At 45.2% G+C, this 19,940-nt stretch overlaps 1 protein-coding gene across 5 annotated transcripts in view; it reads left to right on the top strand.

Moving 5' to 3' along the window:
- Window positions 1–19,940, top strand: part of FILIP1 (filamin A interacting protein 1) — a 751,153-nt gene that overhangs the window by 562,443 nt on the left and 168,770 nt on the right. The window lies entirely within an intron of this gene.

Raw genomic sequence — 19,940 nt, 5'->3', positions numbered from 1 at the left:
GAGTTACTCGTTTGTTGTTTATTGTAATGTGTGTTACCGAGACAGATGTGCAGTTAGTGAAAGACATATTCAAGGTACCAATTTATGGATTCTGGAAATGTCTTCATTGTTTACAGGGTATTTATTATTCTTTTTGTATATTTAGATACGTATTATTTTGACTAGCACTAAATGCCGAAGAGATTCAACGTATAAGTGCTCATGGCAACAACATCAGAGCTGCTTCTTGAATGTGTACTTTTTTTGATAGGCCTACCAGTATGGCTTTGCAGGGCGTTGCAGTAGCAAAATCTTGACATTGTTTTAGCCCTAACAAAATAATGTATTTGTTAAAATTAGAAAAAGAAGATGCCTACCTTTCACCTGTGTTTTGAAATATTGTCAGCACAAGTGATTTGTACAAAGGGCATAAGGATGTAAGTAGCATCGATTGAGCGATTAGCTATCATTTACCAGTTGTACATAATGCTATATTGCTAAGCTAATTTAATACAACCTGATAAAATGACAGAGAGAGTTTTGCATATTAAGTTAACATTATGGAGGAGAGGGATACTAGTGGAGTCCCCAAACACATTTGCCTTACATCCTTTACTTGGGGAAGATGGTGCTGTTTCTGAAGCAGCTGATCTATGTATACTCAATACCTACCATTTATGTGCAAAAAACAAATAATTCCTTGCTTACTGTCAAGAAAAAATAGTAACAGCTAAGGCACTTGAACAGAAATAGAAGCCAACTCCCTTTGGCTTTCCTTTTCAGATTTTCCATGTGCTAGGCTTGAAAACCACACAGTGGCAGAGTGACTGCAGAGGTACACATAAATCAGTTGTCTGAGCTGCATGTATTATGGTAAGGATCCTTTAGGATAAGTAATGTTTCTATTACTTACCGGTAATCCTTATTACACCAATACATTGTCCTCATCTCAGTCGTGACTGAATGAGGTGACCAGCCTCCAACCAGAGTCTTCACATGCTGTGGAACGGTAAACTCAGCCTTTTGTGTCTTTATCTTTAAACACTCAGTAGAAGTAGAACATCCCTCCCGTATATTACTCAACCCACAGATTGGAGGTGCGAGAATGGGAGCGAGAGGAGTTGTAGACTGGAGCGAGGAGGACTACAATTTGGGGTAGTGAAGATTACGAGTAAGTTATTGACTCCCTCATCTTGTTCTTCTCCCTCCAGTCCTGAGTGAATGAGGATTCACAAGCTTCGGACAAAATATGTACTGACAACTAAAGGATGAAGAAAAATATACTTTATTAAATCAACAGTTACTTCGTTAACATGGTAGAAGCATAATTGCAATCATTCAAGCTGGCCAGGGCCAGTCGGTTAGTATTCGTCACAACCCTACATATCTCATGCAGGCACCCTCTAATCCCAAGACAGTGAAACAGCTCTTTGGATTGCCCCTGAATGTTAGATGGAGGGGCCTCAAAAAGTACTTTGTACACTTGTGAGATTGCTCAGTGAACCCAACCTGTGAGCGTAAAAAATATCACCTTTTTTCTTTTGTTTGCAGTGCCATGGGAAAGACAGAGTTGGTCAATATGAACTCCTTTGTATGATCTTCACAGATCGATAAGGCCTGCGTTACATCTAATGTAGAAAAGATCTTTGAATCATCATCTGACTGGAGAACTTTTAGAATTATCTCCTGGGATAGAGAAAATGAGAAATGAACCGTGGGGATACATCTGTGATCCAATTTAAGGATTGCCCTGTTAGGAAAGAACCTTAACCGCATCGGTGCGGCGCATTTTCCCGCTGTGCGCTGAAGATTTGACAATCCCGCGGTTCATGACGAGCTCAGCTCGTCATGAGCGTACGAGAGGTGTACCTCATGACGAGCTGAGCTCGTCATCAGCATCGAAGGGGTTAAAGTAGAGATATAAAATGACCAGAGCCTCAACTCTCCCAAACCCCTTGCCAAAGTAACGGCAAGCAAGAATGTTGTTTTGGCAGATAGCCAACCCAGGTCTCCTTCCTCTAATGGTTCTAAAGGACACGTAGTAATCCCCTTAGCATTAGTGAGAGGTCCCATGTAGAAACATGAAACACTACTGTTGGCCTCTTTAACCTAAAAAATATCAAGAGTCACTTTTCAAGCAGGGATATATCCAGGCAGGCCTGCCCTGCTTTGAGAGCTTTAATAGCTGCCAACTGAGCAGACAGAGTGGAGAGTGCTAAGCCCTGCAAAAACCCATCCCTGAGAAATACCAGGATCTGCAAAGCTTCTAATGATAAAGGATCAAACCCTTTGGAAGTAGACCACTTCTGGAATGACCACCAGTGTTTCTTGTACGAAGACAGAGTTAATGGTGATCTTGGGGCTTGAATGTCCCAAGCAACTGCAACTGAACGCCCCAGATGTTGCAATCCTACCCTCTCAAGTTCCAGGCTCTCAATCTGAAATGTTGTGGAAAGCTTGGTGGCAAGTTCAGAAACTGAACAGCTGGAGGTTGGAGGGATAGTTCCATTGTGAAGCAACATAAATGCTAATCTTGCCGTACATGACACATACACCTACCTTGACACTTAAAACATAAATGTGCACTTTGCACACGTCTAGAAAAACTACATTGAAACTGAGAAAAGTTGAGTTGAGGTACCAGCACCATAACAGTATGCTTGACTAGGTAGAAACATTAGGATTTATCAAATAATAAATTTAAGATGTTTAGTAACTGATTACCTTATATTCTTAACAAAGAGGTCATTAAAACTAATGAGAAGCTTAGCATTTCTATTGAGTTTGTTGCAGAGTCAAAACAAACTCAACATTGGTGCAAATCGTTTATGCAAAGAGTCACTTGTCTGAAATTTTCAATATAAGAGCCTAACATTACAGGAGCATTTATTAGTATAAACAATTTTATTTTAATGATTTTTACAGCCCACCGTTGTGCATGAATGGCAATAACTCAAACTTTGAACTATATCCATGGAGAGCAACAAAGTAAATAAGCTATTTGTCAACTAAGCTGTGAGGATGGAATGGGCAGTCGATTCTCATGATGTGCAGGGAAATAAGCTGGAGAATAAATGTATATACCTGGAAAGCCGGAAGATTGTTCACATGACGATCAGACCTTTGTGGTCAGACCACTGATGTCCTAGTGACAAATACATATTATAAAAACTGCCTTTACTGGAAGAGGGGAATTACTTCTTCGTTCCAACTTTCCTTGCCTTCCTGCTGCCTGCCGGCTTACTTTTAACCTTATCTTTTTGCCCTTGCTGACGAACTTACCTGTTGGTCGATTTGGAGCAGTTTTGAGTTTTTGAGTTTTGAGACTTGAACTTTCCTGATTTATGCTCCATTCCCCTTTGCCCATGCCTGTGGACCTTTTCCCCTAGTGGATTTTTAACTTGATCCTCTAGCCCTTGCTATGATAACCTTTTTGAACCAACCTCCCACCTTTAAAGGTGGTAGAAGTTATTAATTTTAAACCATCCTCCTTATGGATAGATTTATTTGTCTAGATATGTGGTTTTATATTTCAATCTGTTAGCTTTATGAATGAGCTTTATAAAATGTTACTTATATGCATTGATTTTGGATCTTTAATACAACAAAGCATCTAAATGTGGCTGAGTTTTATTGAGTCTAATGTTCTTTTCACAGACACTGCGCTTATTTTAAATGTATAACAGAGATAGTCATAGATTATTTTTAGAATATCAGTGTCTTTTTCTCTTTTCGTCTGTGTAGTCACAGCAGAGCTTTCGTTTGTATGATTCTTGTCAGACTAAACTTCTTTAGGAGGTTGGGTCTACCAATTGCAATACTTTATTTTTACAGCATGGCTTGGAGAGTAATACATTTGAGTCTGATCACCATTTTGTGAATTGGTTACCAATTAATGGTCCTCATTGGGTAGCCGACAATTGGAGATCCTGATTTCTCACCACTCACTGTGACAGAGTACGCTCCATCGTCTCTGAGATGAAGTATGGAATCTGGGTAAGAATCCTACCAGTATGGGCCCAGTAGGAGGGTTAAAGTTAAGTTAAAATTTATTGCTTCCACTGGAACACCTGTACAGGGACATGGGAAGAGAAAACCACAAGCCCCTGGGCCAAAAAGGCACCCCCAAAATTACTGATATCCTCTCCTCCCAAATCTTCCGAAGCACCATCTGCAGGAGATAAATTGGTTGGAAAGCATAGATCATTCCCCTGGGCAAATGCATTGCCAGAGTGCCCTTTACCCAGGCCGGAGTACACCATACCTGCATGGAAAAAGCTGGTAACATTGCATTGTGCTGTGATGCAAACATGTCTATCCGAGGTGGAGGGAAGTGACTACAAATACGGTTGAACTCTTGGACCAACGGGTGATACATCACTGATGATGGGAGGTTGCAGCTGACTGTCGCCCAGAAATTCATCTGACCCTGAATATAAACTGTCATTAGTGCTAGGAGATGTACCGCCACCCATTAAAGTATCTGAGCTGCGAAGAATTTCAAACTTTCACTCTTGGTCTTGCCCTGGAAGTCAAATAGTACTTTTCTACCTGGTTGTCTGCCCTGATAAGTACATTGACTCCTTCCAGCTGGAGAGAATAAGCCTGCAATGCCATCCATATTGCTGCTACTTCGCTCCAGTTGGAAGAATGTTATGTCTCTTTTTACCTCCATTGGTCCTTCCTGATCTTCTAGAGTTTTTCTCCAGCCCTAAAGGCTGACATCTGTAATCCACTGCAAAGGGGTAGGAAGTTAGAGTGGCATTCCTTTCAAAAGGTTGCTCCCTTTGTAACCACCAGTCCAATATCTCCTTGTCAGTTGGCCTTCTCAGTAAATTGCTTCCCTCACCGCACAGCTCCGCCTGGTATCTGTTACGCCGTGACCCTTCCAGGTCCTGTGTTCGAGGCCCAGATCTCCGGTGGTCTAGTGGGAAGCATCTCTGCTGTGCTGTTGCTCTCTGCCTTCTGTTTTCCTGCTTCTACATTTTTCTTTTTCCACCTTCCTTTTTATCTATTGAGTGCTTTCTTAGCCTTTCTTATCTTATATTGCTTTTATTCACTTTCGCTTATTTCTCTTTTTCTTTGCTCCTTTTTAGGTCTCGCCTACGCAGCGCGCAAGGGCTGCTTTGGAGACCTTTTGGAATCACTCCAGGCTTTTCTTGAAACTCGTGCATGTTTTGCACTGTTTCCTTATAGTCCTCGTGCATGTCTGGCGTTTACCTTGTGGGAGCGAGCAGCAGCACCATCTGTTAGCAATTATCCCGCCTGCTGCTGCTCCATCCCGCAAAGTAAACGCCAGACATGCCCTCAGCATCTACAGGAGCGCAGGGGCCATATGTTTTTAATTAGAGTGGCCTTAGCACTCCCCAACACTACCTAATGGTGTCCGCTGCCCGGTGAAGGAGGGATCTTACTGACTTTGTCAGTAAACTGCTCATCTTCCCACACAACTCCGCCTGGTAGCTGTTGCCCTGTGACCCTTCCAGGTCATGTGTTCAAGGCCTCAATCCCAGGCAGTCCAGTGGGGAGCATCTCTGCTCTGCTGCTGCTCTTTGCCCTATCTTTTCCTGTTTGTGCTTTTTTCTTTTTTCACCTTCCTTTTTATCTATTCAGTGCTTTCTTATCTTTTCTTGCTTTTTTCACTTTCTCTTATTTTGCCTCTTCTTTGCGCCTTTTTTCCCTTTCTGTGTCCTTGCCGCTGCTCGTCCCCTGTGGCCTCGCCCCCCTCCAGTGCCATTTTCCCGCTTCCCAGCAGTCCAGCCCTCCCCAACACTACTTAAAGGCATGCCGAAGGCAAGCAGTCTGCGCCAGTCTGCGCCTGGACTGAGCCTTGTGCCATGGACCCTGGTCCTCAGACCATCCACCGCTACCACTCCAGCACCCTCCAAACCAGACGTTCCATCACATGCCACCTCACATCACTAAAGAACACCCAAGGCCCATTCACCTGCCGCAACTGCATCACCAGACCCACTTACCAAACGACCCTCAAGAACTGGAACCAACCACCTCCGATGCATCCTACTCAACACCCGCTCCCTCAAACAGCATGCCGTGGAGATCTGGGACTTCTCGACTCCATCTCCCCCGACGTCGCCTCCTTCACGGAAACTTGGATGGACCTCAGACATCGCAATCCCTGTCCCTGACAGCTACAAAATCATCCACAAGGACCGCGTCAACCGAATGGGAGGAGGCATCAATATCGTACACAAAAACAACCTTCGCCTCACAACCAGCTCTGAAAACCACTCATCCAACATGGAGCACATCCCTTTCCAGATCCAGACCAACCAGCATGCCACCCTCAGTGGCACCCTTCTCTACAGACCTCCCGGGCCCTGCCCCCCCCTTCAGTGAAGACATTGCCGACTTCATCGCTCACCACTCTTGCGCCTCAACGGGCTACATCTTCCTCTGCGATTTCTCAATTTCCACCTTGACAACCTCGACCACTACAACACCTCATCCCTACTGGAAAACCTTGCCTCCATCGGTCTCAAACAAATGTCAAACCACTCAGCAGGAGACATGCCTGACTCCATCTTCTCTGCAAACAACAACATCTCCATCAACCACACCTCCAAGCAACACGGGACTGACCCCCACTGCATCCACTTCTCCTTCATCAAAGCCACCGTATGCCACCACACCCAAAGAAGACCAGCACACCATCTCTCTCGGCAAAACCCCACCACCAACATCCACTGACGCCAACACCTCAGCAGACAACCTCCATCGCTGGATCTCTGACTGCGCCAACACACTGGCTCCCCTCAAGAAACTCTCAGGCATGCAGCCCTCCAAGAAAGCCAGCTGGTTCTCCCTCATATTCCAAGAGTCCAGGTGCACCTGCAGACGGCTCGAGAAAATATGGAAACCGTGGCAAGATCAAGGCAGACCTAGCAGTTTTTTAAAAACGCCATCAGCACACACCACCACCTCATCAGAACAACAAAGCAGCCATCCTGGAATGCATAAACGCCAACGCACAAAACAGCAAAGAACTCACTGTGGTCAAAGAATTTGCAAACCCAGCACACAGAAAGCAGACATTCCCCCTCTCACGTGTTCTGCGACAAACTCGCCACCTTATTCCACCTTAAGATTAAAGAGATCGGGGGGAGGAGCTACGCTAGCAACCAAGATGGCCGCATAAGCTCCCGGCTCCGCCGACCTCCGCCGGATGCTCATAGATCCTGACTACCATCCTGATTTCCCACCGGACTCCCGTGCAGCTGAAGGGCGCCTGACTCTAAAGGTGCAATCCCGGAATTTCTAGCTGCTCAAATGATGAAGATACGCCGAGCGCCATTCTCGGCCTAACCCGGAGTTGAAGCCGGGGCCTCGAGTTCTAACCCAGCCAGGTTGGAGTTGGAACAACATCGGCCGCGGGACGTGGGTGGTCCCGGTCTCCCGAAGTGGTGTCTTTCTTTTCCGTTTTGGATGATGATCCGGTGGCAGCCTTATCCCGCAACTGCGGCGGCTTGACGTATCGATTGCTTTAGTCGGGGATCCGCTGCCCGGAGGCCCCGCTGGGCTCCCGGGGTCGATGGGCTTGGTTCCTCGCTGACGGCGACGGTGCTGAGATCGTGCTTTTGAAGTGCCCACAGTTGTCATCTGCATTGCCTTCGCCTGGTGCCCCGGAGAAGTCGACCTCTGGGGTTCAGATACCTGCCCGGTCGCTCACTGAGGGGCGATGGAGCGGGCTGAAAGTACACCGTCGCTGCACACTGTAATGGCCGCCATTTGGGAGCTCCACTTACGAGTCACCGCCACCGTCCGGAGGATGGTTGTAATGGTTGATAACATCTGCCGGAGACCGGATTCCGACCCCTTGTTGGTTGTGAACCAAGATGCCTTACCCGCGGAGCAAGCTCCGATTGCTACCGAGGACCCTGTGCGGAAGTCGGACTTTGAAATTTTTTGCGACCCCCAGATGGTAGTGAGTGAGCCCGAAACTATTGGATTTGTGTTTTGCGCTATGTCGATATCGCCCGCGATGGATGTGACTATTCCGGTACTTCAGTGTGAGTTCTCCAATGAATGTCGGATTAATACCTCGCCCCTTTTCTCTCAGAGTGATCAAAAACGCTTTGCTGACTTATTGCTGGTGGGCAGTGAACTTTGTTTGACTTTTGGACTTTGTAAACGTCTATCCTGGTATCACTCCTTTCGTGTTGACTTTGAATCTTTTCTATTTTTGGATATCCTTTCTGTGATGGCGGTTCGAATGGACAGGGCTCGCATAAAGAATCGTAGCGGCCAGGGTTGACTTTTACCGTATGGGTTTGGGAAAAGACTTCATTTGTCACGGGATTGTACCTCATGATTGCACGGGAGGGGGGTGGGGTTTTTTACGCGCTTCCCCCCCTGTTGGATTCTATTTGTTGTGTTTTCTTATCCTGGAGACTTATGGGGTGGGTTGCGGCTGGCGGGGGGAAAGGGAGACCGGGGGGGCATGTTCGATATTCCCTCCTCCACTTTCTTCTTTCCTTCTTTTAGGTACAAGTTCTGGGGCGACAGGCACGCTGCTAGTGGGGATGGGCCGTAGCCATTGCAGAGGTGTAGGATGGGGGGAATGGGGAGGGGTTTATTATTTTATGTTAGTTTAGTTCTATGGCCTTTTTTTTTCTTCTTCCTTTCTTCTTTCACAAGAGACGGGTCGATTATCCTGTGTCGATTTCCTATTTGTCGGGTGTCTAATCTGGGGTTTTTATTATCCTGTACCATGGGTGGGCTGGCTTTGTGGAATACACTTTGGTCGGGTTGCTGTTATTTTTTCCCCTTGGAGTGCATATCGTTGCCACAATTGCATGCGTTGGTAAAATTGTTTTTTTTACGCATTGTGTCCTTGCTCACCTATTGATGTATCATGCTCGGAATTTGGCGCCCGCTGTATGTATATCCTCTTGTTTTTCTTCAATAAAAACCTTTAAAAAAAAAAAAGATTAAAGAGATCTATGACAGCTTCACAACCCAAGACCCACCCACCCCACCATAAGCTCGACACCCAAAGGCTCCGTACCCCAGCAGACCTTGTCCAACTACAACACCCTCACCTCTGACAACACCCTCAGGATCATGAAGAGCCTCAACTTTAGAGCCCCCTCGGATCTCTGCCCTCACCACATCTTTAACAGAGCCGGCACCTTCATCGCCCCCAAACTCTGCCATACCATCAACTGCTCCACTGCCACATACCTAGAAGACTTTGAAGCATGCAGAGATCAACCCCTAGCTGAAGAAATCCTCTGCTGACCCAAAATACCTCAAGAACTACAGACCCATCTCTCTGCTCCCCTTCCCAACCAGAGTCATCGAGAAAGCAATCAATGCCCAACTCTCCGAGCTCATCGAAATGAGCCACATCCTGGACAATACAATTCCCATAATACATTGCTCTGGGTAGTGGACAGGCTCCACCTCCCTGATGCACTCACGGCGGTCACGGGGGTCACATGATCTGACAAAGTAGCTGGGAGAATGCCGGAGGGCTGTTCCTCCTACGCGGTACGAGTGAATACTTCCAAACAGCACGAAGTTGTCTAAAAAGGTGAGCCGCCTCGTGTTGGTTTTGTTTTTTAGGAAGCAGGTTGCTCTTTTAATCGCAATAGATGCAACCATCTTTGTAAATCCTTAATACAAGCAACCTTCCTGTTCTTACAGGGGCAACGAGAACAGACCCGTTAAACAAAAACAGATGGCTTAGCCTCTGATTCGTGACCAGCCCACGAGTAAGTACACTCGAACGTGACCGCGTTCACAACATGTTTGTCTTGTTTAATGTTCGGAAGCAATTGGCTAAATTTGGAACCACCTTTGTTTGTTTAGAATTTGAGACCCTAGCACCGCGCCCCGAGAATTAGCGAAGAACAGTTTACCACACCATTACGCCCCGGAAGAGAAAAAGAAAGGTAATCCAAGTGTCCATGAGACACAAAATTAATGCGACATAAGCGTTGTTCACCATACCACTTACACTCTGATATTATGTTGCAGAGTGGCTCTCACCGCATGATTACATAATACCAGCTAACAACCCAAGTTCGGCAATTTGCCAGGTATGTGGGCAGCCCTTTAAATAATGATGAAAAAAAGCTTTGTAAATATAGTAGGAAGCACACCACAATTTATTTTCGTATTTTTGTTTTTTGTCACAAACAGTTGGTTTTTAAGAAAGGATTCATCCGCCCTGATGAGAGTCCGGCAATTCTAAAAACCGGGACTCGAAACACGTCGGCTACTATAAAAGTGCCAGTTAAATCTTTGGATATTAAGAGGATTGTAGATATTCACCCTCTAATTCTATGTGTTGCTAAAATGTTTTGATGTGATTTGAAGTTACACATTGCAACTGTTGTTTGACTGATTCATGGTCAATGTAATTTGTGCAATTCATATTGATGCAATTGTATTTTTCTACACATTTATGTTAAGTTTTTATGTAGTGTTATATGTTGTCATAATGAGACTGTTTGTTTAGTAGATTATGTGTCCTTTTTGTGATGATATTTTTGAACATTCAGAATAATTAAAAACAAAACAGGCTAAATTGATGGCGACGACAAACGTCTTAATTTCCGTTTGTTTGTTCTGCTAAATAACATAATCAAGTAAGTGGAGGTTTAGGTGAATACTTAGTTTTCTTCTTCATAAGAATCCACAGCACATAGGCTGCTCTCCCTGCTGCTACAGACGACATCTGCACTCTCCTCGACAGAGGCAAAACTGCTGCCCTCATTATCCGGGACCTCTCAGCCGCCTTTGACACAGTCTCCCACCACACCAGCTGTGCAAGGCTCCACGATGCCTGCATATGCGACAAAGCCCTAGAATAGAACTGCTCATTCCTCGTCTGCCGAAATCAGAAAGTCAGACTTCCACCGTTCAATTCAGAACCCACAGAGATCAGCTGCAGAGTGCTTCAGGGATCCTCCCTGAGCCCCACCCTCTTCAACATCTACATGGCCTGCTTGCAGCCATCACCAGAAGCCGCAGACTCAACATTGTCTCCTACACCAACGATACTAAGCTGATTCTCTCCCTCACAGATGAACCCACAGCCACCAAGAGCAGCTTCCACAACGGGATGAAGGCAGTCACCACCTGGCTGCCTCAAGCTTAACTCAGACAAGCCCGAAGTCCTCATCCTGGGCACCACCCCCTCTGCATAGGACGACTCCTGGTGGCCCACAGTGCTCGGAATCCCCCCACTCCCACGGACCATGCACGAACCCTCTGCATCATCCTGGACTCCTCGCTATCAATGAGCCGCCAAATCGATGCTGTTTCGTCCTCCTGCTTCCACACACTCTGCCTACTTCATAAGATCTTCAAGTGGATCCCCACAGAGTCCAGGAAAATGATCACCCATGCGCTCGTCATCAGCAGACTCGATGACGCCAACACACTCTACTCTAGTACCACCCAGAAACTGCAAAAGAAACGGCAGATCATCCAGAACATTGCCGCTGGACTCATCTTGAACATCCCATGCCGCAGCAACATCAATGGCCACTGAGAGACCTTTACTGGCTACCTATCAACAAAAGAATTACCTTCAAGCTCCTCACGCTCGCCTACAATGCCCTCCACAATGCCAGACCAGCATACCTCAACCACCACTTTACCTTCTATGCTCCCTCCAAACTGTCCCTAGCCACCATCCCACAGATCTGCAAGACCACGGCTGGAGGAAGATCCTTCTCCAACCTCACTGTGAAGACCTGGAGCTCCCTGCTTCTGCACCTAAGGCAGTCACCCTCGCTGAAGCAATTCAGGAAGGACCTCAAGATCTGGCTCTTCGACTGAATTGCAGATCCACCCCCGACCCCTCAGTGCCTTGAGACCCTCACTGGTGAGCAGTCACACTTTATAAGAACCCTGATCGATTGATTGGAACCCGGAATGTGTGAGAGCTTGGGGACGAGTAATGAAAATGATGATCCATTGGGTACTTCAGATATTAATGTCCCCAGGAAACCACTTCTGTGGTTGCTGCTATTAGTACTTGCACTCTTAGCAAAAGTCACATCCCATGCTGGTGTCGAAATGGGCCCCAATAAATGTTTTAATCTGCACAGGTTGAAGAGGTGATTTCTGGAAGTTGATTATGAAGCCCAGCTGCTGCAATGCTTTGCTTAACATCTGCACATTGTCTTCTCCCTGAGGGAAAGAAGAAGCAGACAACAACCAATAGTCAAGATATGGGACTAGTGTACAACCTTTTAACTTCAGGTATGCTACAACTGGCTCTAGTATCTTTGTGAAAACTCTGGGAGAAATTTGCCAATCCAAAAGGTAGAGCTTGGAACTGGAAATGCTGCATCCCCACAACAAAGTGTACCAAATAGCTCCGGGCTTGTGAACGGTAACCTTTGAATTAGTGACTTCTGGCCTGTGCCCAGCATCATCCAAAAGAGACGACACACTTATACAGCTCCTCTTCAGAGGATGTCGATGCCCGCATCCGACAGGAACTGTGATAGTAGTTCCCTCTTTGCTAGGAGGCAATCATAAAGTTGCTGGAAATCCTTCAGAAGGGCTAGTGAGGAATAAGTGGCATAGGTATTCACTCTAATAGTGAAATAAAAGCTGTGTATGCAGGTAGCCTCTACCTTTCTGCCAACTATGTCTGGGAATTATGTCAGGTTTGACTTTGATTCCACTTTGATTCCAAAATAGTATTTAGTTTTGGGGTAAAGGGAAATTCATCTTTTGAATACTGGAGAGAATATCTTTTATTCAAAACATGTTGGATGTATGTCTCTTCTATTTCTCAATTTCTTAAGCAACAGCTGCTTAATGACATCATGGAGAGGTAAGTCATCCACCTGGAGCCCACTATATTGTGAGTAAAATCCTTCTTGCTTCTGAGGCTTTTCTTCAAACCCCAAACTTTCTCTTATGTCTCTTAAGAGTTCATACACTAGAGGACCTTGACTATATTAGCCTTTTTGATAAGCATCTTTGTCCTCATAATGCTTCTCCCTCTGCCTCTTAGCGTGAGGCTGCGCCACTAAAGCAGTATCCATTGCTTTTTCAATCAAATATTGCAGATCTATTCTTGAGATCTGCAGGAGCTCCCCACCCTGATTCAGAACAAACTCTACATTATGCTGCTTCTCTGCAGCCTTCCCTGCTTCCCAGTTGACACAAAGACTAGGAGACGCGGTATGGTGCCGCAGGGTCGGCCTTAGGCATGTGCAAGCTGTGCACCTGCACAGGGCCACCAAACCCCAGGGGCCACCACACCAATATATATCCTAAATATAATAATCCTCTGAGGATGCCCCGCCCGGACCCCTCTTCCGGGGCCCCCTACCTACGCTCCCTGCCCAGAGCCGCCATGAGCTTAGAGCCGCCCCTGTGTGCTGCTTTGAATGAATTCCTTCTCCATACACCTGAACCAGCGCGGGGCTGACATAGTGATAACAGCTCTCAAGCAGCCTGACACATGAGCAGATAGTGCTTCGATGGGCAGTTCTTAAAGTCAGCTGAACGCTGCTACCTGAGTGAACAGTAACTGGATCTGTGCTAATGAAAGTTCCACATTCTCACAGTCTGCCCGTTTAAACTGAATAATAAACAATAACGCATACAAAACAAGAGACATGTAAAAGCAAAAGCTTAGTGTGGTTACTTCTGTCGGATTCAGAGAAGTTACAGGAGGTGGCGCCGAAGGAAGGACGTTCTTCCACCACTGAGTGTGGAAAGAGAAGAAGGACACAAAAGGCTGGCATTAACGTCCCACATCCTGTACAGCAATGTTTGGAGGTGGATTAACTCATTCAGTCAGTACGGGGACGAGCAGGACAAGATGTGTTGCGGAGGTGCGGAGTTGGGGGGGGTGACGTATTTGAAGCAGAGAAGAGCATCAAGGACACTTAGGATACAATAACATTCCGCAGTGCCTGGAATTATGATGTTCAGAACTAAGGATATATCTATGATTGCAGAGGGTTGGATGAGTTTACTAGTGAAGAGTTAGGGGATGACAGGATGAGGTGTGAGGTAAAATGAGAAATGAGGATTTAGTGTACTTGTCAAAGTAATGTTATTGGGGCAGTCAACTATCTCTCATAAATAGGTAACTAATTTGATCAATCTAGTAGTGGTTGCCCAAGGGGAATCCTAAATATATTTGGTCATCTCTTCTAAAGAAATTCATCAAAGCACATCTAGAAAACAGGATTGGATGGAAGGGAACGTGTTCATCCCAGAAGACAAAATGACCCAAAGTTGGTGTGGAGAAACCGTTGGAGGAGGGAAGTGTTAGCTGGGAAATTGGATGAATAGGTGGAAGAAGTCTTAGCGTTAGGGTATTGGCTGGGGGGAAAAAGTATCTAGAAATTGAGTAAATAAACAATATTCATACAACATGGGTCAGGGTCACCCTTTTTCCAATTGTAATAACATATGTATTAACAGGGATATGGTGATACTATCTCTCATACAAAGAAAAAACACAGAAAAAGAGGAGAAATGGGGGTAGATGTGTACAGCTAGAGAGGGTGGTGGGGTAATAATTAGTAAGTATTTAAGGATATTAGGAGACCCTCAGTCTCTGTGGTGGCAACCCTGGGAAGAGGGGTGAGGAACGAGGAGGGAGGGATGAAGGAGGGAGTGAGGTCCAACGTCCTAAGGGGAATCCGACCCTCAGAGGACCTATGCAATGGAATATGTTGGTCCTGAGAGCCTCATATGAGAACGCTGCTGAGTGAGGACTTTGGGAGGGGACGTCTCCTGCGTTGGGAGGTGATGAAGCGGTACAGCGGACCACCATGGGCCAGGTTGTATAGGCAGTGAGGTTGTGCGCGGTCGGGGTCAACACAGGGGAGCCCTGTGCAGTCTGCCAGGAGGGAAGGTAAAAGTACTGTGGAGGGTGGAGTTGGTGGGTCTGTAGGTGGTAACTGTTGCCCTTGGTGAAGGGGGGGAAGCCCATCATTAAATGGGACTGCGTCTCCAATGGTAGAGGGTGAAAGAAGGTGATAGGTTAGGAGATTGGATTGAGGGATTAGAGAGGCAGAAATTAAGAGAATAACATGGGGGGGTTGAAACAGAGGGGAGGGGTCTGGGAGCTGAGAGGGGATGGAGTGTGGGGCTCGTAGAACCCAATGGTATTTGAAATGAGTGCTTTACCTAGTAGTAACAGGTTTAAAAGTGAAATAATAGTTTCTCGTGGTTAATATGGAAGTAAAATATTTTTACAAATTTCAATGGTTTATACAGTTTCAAGAAATACAATATGACTGCTTTTTCTGTAGCGGAAGTGTTACATTACTACGGGAAACACATATACCTCCTCACACTCCACTTCCACATTCTTTGATATAATGAAACGCCATAAAGACCCTGATCCTTAACGTCTCTCTATTGTCCCACTCAATCACACATCCTAATCAATAATTACAAAAAAAAGTGATATGTTGTATCACCGATGGTCACATTTAGAAACAGTCTTTGTAATCAGACGAGAAATCAACAGTGTGTTTCATTTAGCCAGGGCACAGTTGTCGTACTGTAAGTGAGACTGGTAGCCTGTCATTTTACAAAACTGACGATGAGCAAGGAAAATGTCCAAACAAGTGAAGTGTTTCTATCTGCTTAATTATTGATTGTTTTATTTGATGTCTTTCTATTGTGGCACAGTTTTCAACCTGCGGCCACTTCTTAGTGCTCTCATACATGATGGGATAAATGATGTAGTGAGTCTTTAGACAGTGGATGTAAGCAGGTGGGTGTTAGCCAGGGTAGCAAAGGTAGGCCTCAATGGTACCTCACGTGTAGTGCTGGAATGAGGTAGGTTTTTTTAGGGGAGGGGTGTGTGACAGGATGGAGGTAATGGCGATCAGTTATTGTCCATTGTTTGTAGTAAGAGTGTGGAAGAATTGACCGTGCTAGCTGATCCTTTTGAAACCACTGTACATCCGGTGAATCCTTCTTTACACAGGTCGGATTTAAGCAACTTTCTGAAGAGCGGGTAGTTAAGTGGATTTCTGCCAAATAGAACTAGGGCTTGACTTGGCTTGGGATCTATGAATAGAAAAGTACATGATATCCTTTTAAGTGGTTGACTGCACTAGTAACTCGGGTGGTGTTACTCCATGCCGTCTTTGTTGTTGGCAGTAGGCGCATCTGATAGCATGACTCTTCTAAAATCAGCTGTCTTTATGCAACAGAGTATAATGAGAAGTGAACCGAGGCAGAAAGCCGTGTACCTGGCGTCTGCACCTGCCTGAAAGGTGATCCGGATTTCCATTCACACAGCTGAACATCCACACCCAGGCTTTGAAGTTGAACGCTCTCTTGGAGCCATATGTTGGCGGTCTCATGGTGCTTTCCTCAATTGATCGCCCTAATTGGATTTAGTAGACTGAAGACTAGACTTCAAAAAATATGCTAATGGGTGAAATGTGGTGTTTCGTTCTAAAGAGCAACAACTGCGTACAGTTTTGCAAAGATGATACCAATCAGATAATATCAGTCTCCCTAATAAGGGGATTGATATTATCTGAGCAAGAACTCCCATAGCATCGTCTCTGAAAGGTAAAACAGTGCAGGCGATGTGTTGCCTGGTTCACTATATTTATTACTAAGTCTGGCCCTATGAAATTGTTTGAAATAAAACAGACACATGTCCAGCACTTTCTGTCATTGCGCAGACATGGTACGCTTTTCTTCAGTGTTTATGTTAATCACATGTGTTTATTTTATGTAAGCATACGTTAGCAGTGGCATGCAAATCCCATATGCATATTTTAAGTCACTTTCAGCAGAACAACTAATTGTTTTCGCGCCAACTCGGATTTGTGGATTTAATTCCCATTACAGGGATGAAATGTACAATGTAAACGCCAACAATATACTTGGCTTTGTTTAAAGGAGTTAATACATTAATTCTTCTGACCCAAGGGGCTGGCAATCTGTTTTGATTGGCCTAACGATGTTGGGTAGACGGAGGCCCAGGGAATCAGAGTGATTTGCCAATTTCTGACAAAGAAAATTCTTGCACGTATCAAAACAGGAAAAATGTAATTGAACCTGACTGGATCATGATTTCTCAGTGTTGTGTTTGTCTTAAATGTTTAAACATTGACAAGTTAACTTCATAACACGTACATCAAAATAATGCTTCAGCTACAAGTTGCCTTCTGCCTATGCATTCCTATGTAAGGGCATCTTTAATGCTGTTGCCATCTTGCAATGGCCCAAAAAAGCGATTGTAATAATTATATACCTTCATTTCATACTTTTCTTTTAAGTTTATTTAATTTTCCATTACTCAATTCACTAGATGGAGCATTAGTGAGCAGAGAGGAGCAGTTGGACTCCTGTTAGATGCCATTGAGTCACCAGATTGTGCACACCTCTTACAACTAGTAGGCCATAAGTACAAAATGCTGGCACATCAGCAAAGTGGGTGTGCGCAGCTGACATGCCACTGGCATGCCAAGGCAGGCCTATCTGCGTCCGACCTTCTCAGATCATACCACGTGCTAAAATACAGATTACTGTGCTCAGACCCGCAGGCACGGGTACCGCTAAGTGTGAGTTTATTAAACTATGTACCAATAATGTACTTAATTTCCCAAATTGTGGCTTGACCTGCTTGGGAAAAAAACCTGTCTTGCAGCATTGTGTGAAGTGTTGATAAATCTGCCCCTAAGGCTACTTACCGAAATGCAATAACCAACTACAAACAGCCTTTAGACAGGGCCACGGCCACCTTCTATTCTTCACAGCTGGCCTCATCACGCAATTCCACCAAGTAACTTTTCAGAATATTAAGCGTTGTTACCAAATCAGAATCCAGTTCAACCCTAATAATTCCAACTCCAGATCTATTTGAAAAGCTGCCTATGTATTTTAACCCCTTCGCCGCGTGGCTAATTTCCCAGCAGTGCGGGGGGAGGGGGGCCGCGCGCGTTGCCGCGGTGCTCATGACGAGCTCGGCTCGTCATGCTGCACAGTGGCGGTGTGCTGATGACAAGCTCAGCTTGTCATGACCACGCCCGTTCCAATGGAATGCCCAGCACAGCGGGGAATTATCCCCGCTTGGGCGTTCTGTAACGGTCATGTTGAGCTCAGCTCGTCACCAGCACAGCGCCACCGTGCTGCATGACGAGCTGAGCTCATCATGGGCACCCAAGAGGCTAAATAGTAAATCAAAACCATATATTCTGCTTTTCCTGCTTTGTTGTACTTGAAACAAGAGGTTTCTAGTAACAACAACAACAACTTGCTCCAACGCAGGGAGATAGTCTCCTCCCATTGATCACCTTGTTCTTCAGGATCTGGCCAACGTCTCGGAGACTCAAGTTTCAAACCTTCTTCTTGCCACAAAGTCAGGGTCCCTGCTTAATTCTTACTCTCCCAAAATATTGGGCTTAGTCAAAGAAAGCATCCTGCCTGTTATGACAGCCCTATGTAATCTCTCTCTGGCAACAGCGGAAGTCACAGTGGCATTGAGTACGGCTGTGGTGAATCCCCTGCTGACAGAACCCCATGGCTGGCCCAGCAACTCCGTCCAATTGCAGCCCTATTTCGTTTCTTTCATTCCCCATCTGAAGTCACGTCACAGAGAAGGCTGTAAATCAGCAGATTACTGATTTTTATGAATCAGATAATCTTCTTGACTACTCTCAATCGGGGGGTAAGACTTTTCCACAATACTGAATCTGCACTGCTGGCCATAGCCAATTAACTTAAACTTATTTTGGACTAGGGCGTCACTGCGCCCTTGGTTCAACTAGCTTAACCGGTTTATTGGGTACCTTTGACACGGTATCTTATGCAGTTCTGACTACCAGGCTAAAAAACACAGTGTTTTAAAGCAAGTTATTCAGGTGGATTTGCTCTTTCCTCACTAACAGAATTCAAATGGTATCCCTCAAACCCATTAGTTCAGCGCCTTTTTCATTTTGTTGTGGATAACACAGGGATCCTCATTCAGCCCAACCTTATTCAAAATCTGCATGCCCTCCCTGACAGCTCTGATCCTATACTTTGGTCTAAACATATTTTCGCAACTGGACAACACCCAAATCTTTCTAACTATCTCCAATAATCCCACAGAAGCCAAATGCAGTTTCCAAATCTACACGAGATATGTGGATGAACAGGAACTGTCTCAAGTTGAATGGAGACAAACCTGAGATTCTTATCTTCAGTAAATAGGCAGATATCTGGGCTCAGACTGGTAGCCAGATGTTATTGTTGTCCCTCCCATCCCAGTCTCCATTGCAAAGAATTTAGGTATAATCTTTGACATGTCTCAACGTTTACACGCACGTGTAGGGTAGCGGCCACATTCGTTTTCATTTTATACATGCATTGTGTGGACTATCATAAGCAGTATAAATCTGTGATCTATAGGTTGCATGCAGTGCTCTGCAGTAGACATATTAAGCATAACTATTCTGAGATTCACATCTCTGATCATGAATACACATAGATATCGCCATTTATTGCATAAAACACCTGAGCTAATGCACGAGTGTCATATGCTGAAACTCGCTGGCTACTCACGAGAATCTGCAGTAGCTTCTTTAACCCACTGAGGTACCTTAAAATTGAGTTTATAGCAAATCGAGTAAGGCAAAACAAATTAACTCTCACCTTTTCCTCATCAATTTATTTAGGGGCAGAGTGTGTACAATTAATGCATATATTCTGACAGACCATCATCAAATCTCATTGATTCAGCTCCTCATGATGCACTTCCTCATGACTCCACCCTTTGTCTTCCACCAACCCTCCCTCACCCAGTTTTTTAGTTCACCGGATTTGTTTTTGTCTATTTAGAACACCAATGGGAAGCCTTCATTTGCTATTAATAAGAGAATGATTGAAGGGCGATAATGATAGGCAGCATTGATAATTCTGGACTTGGGTGAAAAAAATTAGATTAAGTCCAGATTCCCAAATCCCTGCTCAGCACAGGATAAAGGGGTCCA

This window comes from Lissotriton helveticus, chromosome 6 (assembly GCF_964261635.1).
Source record: "Lissotriton helveticus chromosome 6, aLisHel1.1, whole genome shotgun sequence".
Classification (NCBI taxonomy): Eukaryota; Metazoa; Chordata; class Amphibia; order Caudata; family Salamandridae; genus Lissotriton; species Lissotriton helveticus.
This window is presented reverse-complemented; position numbering and strand designations above follow the sequence as displayed.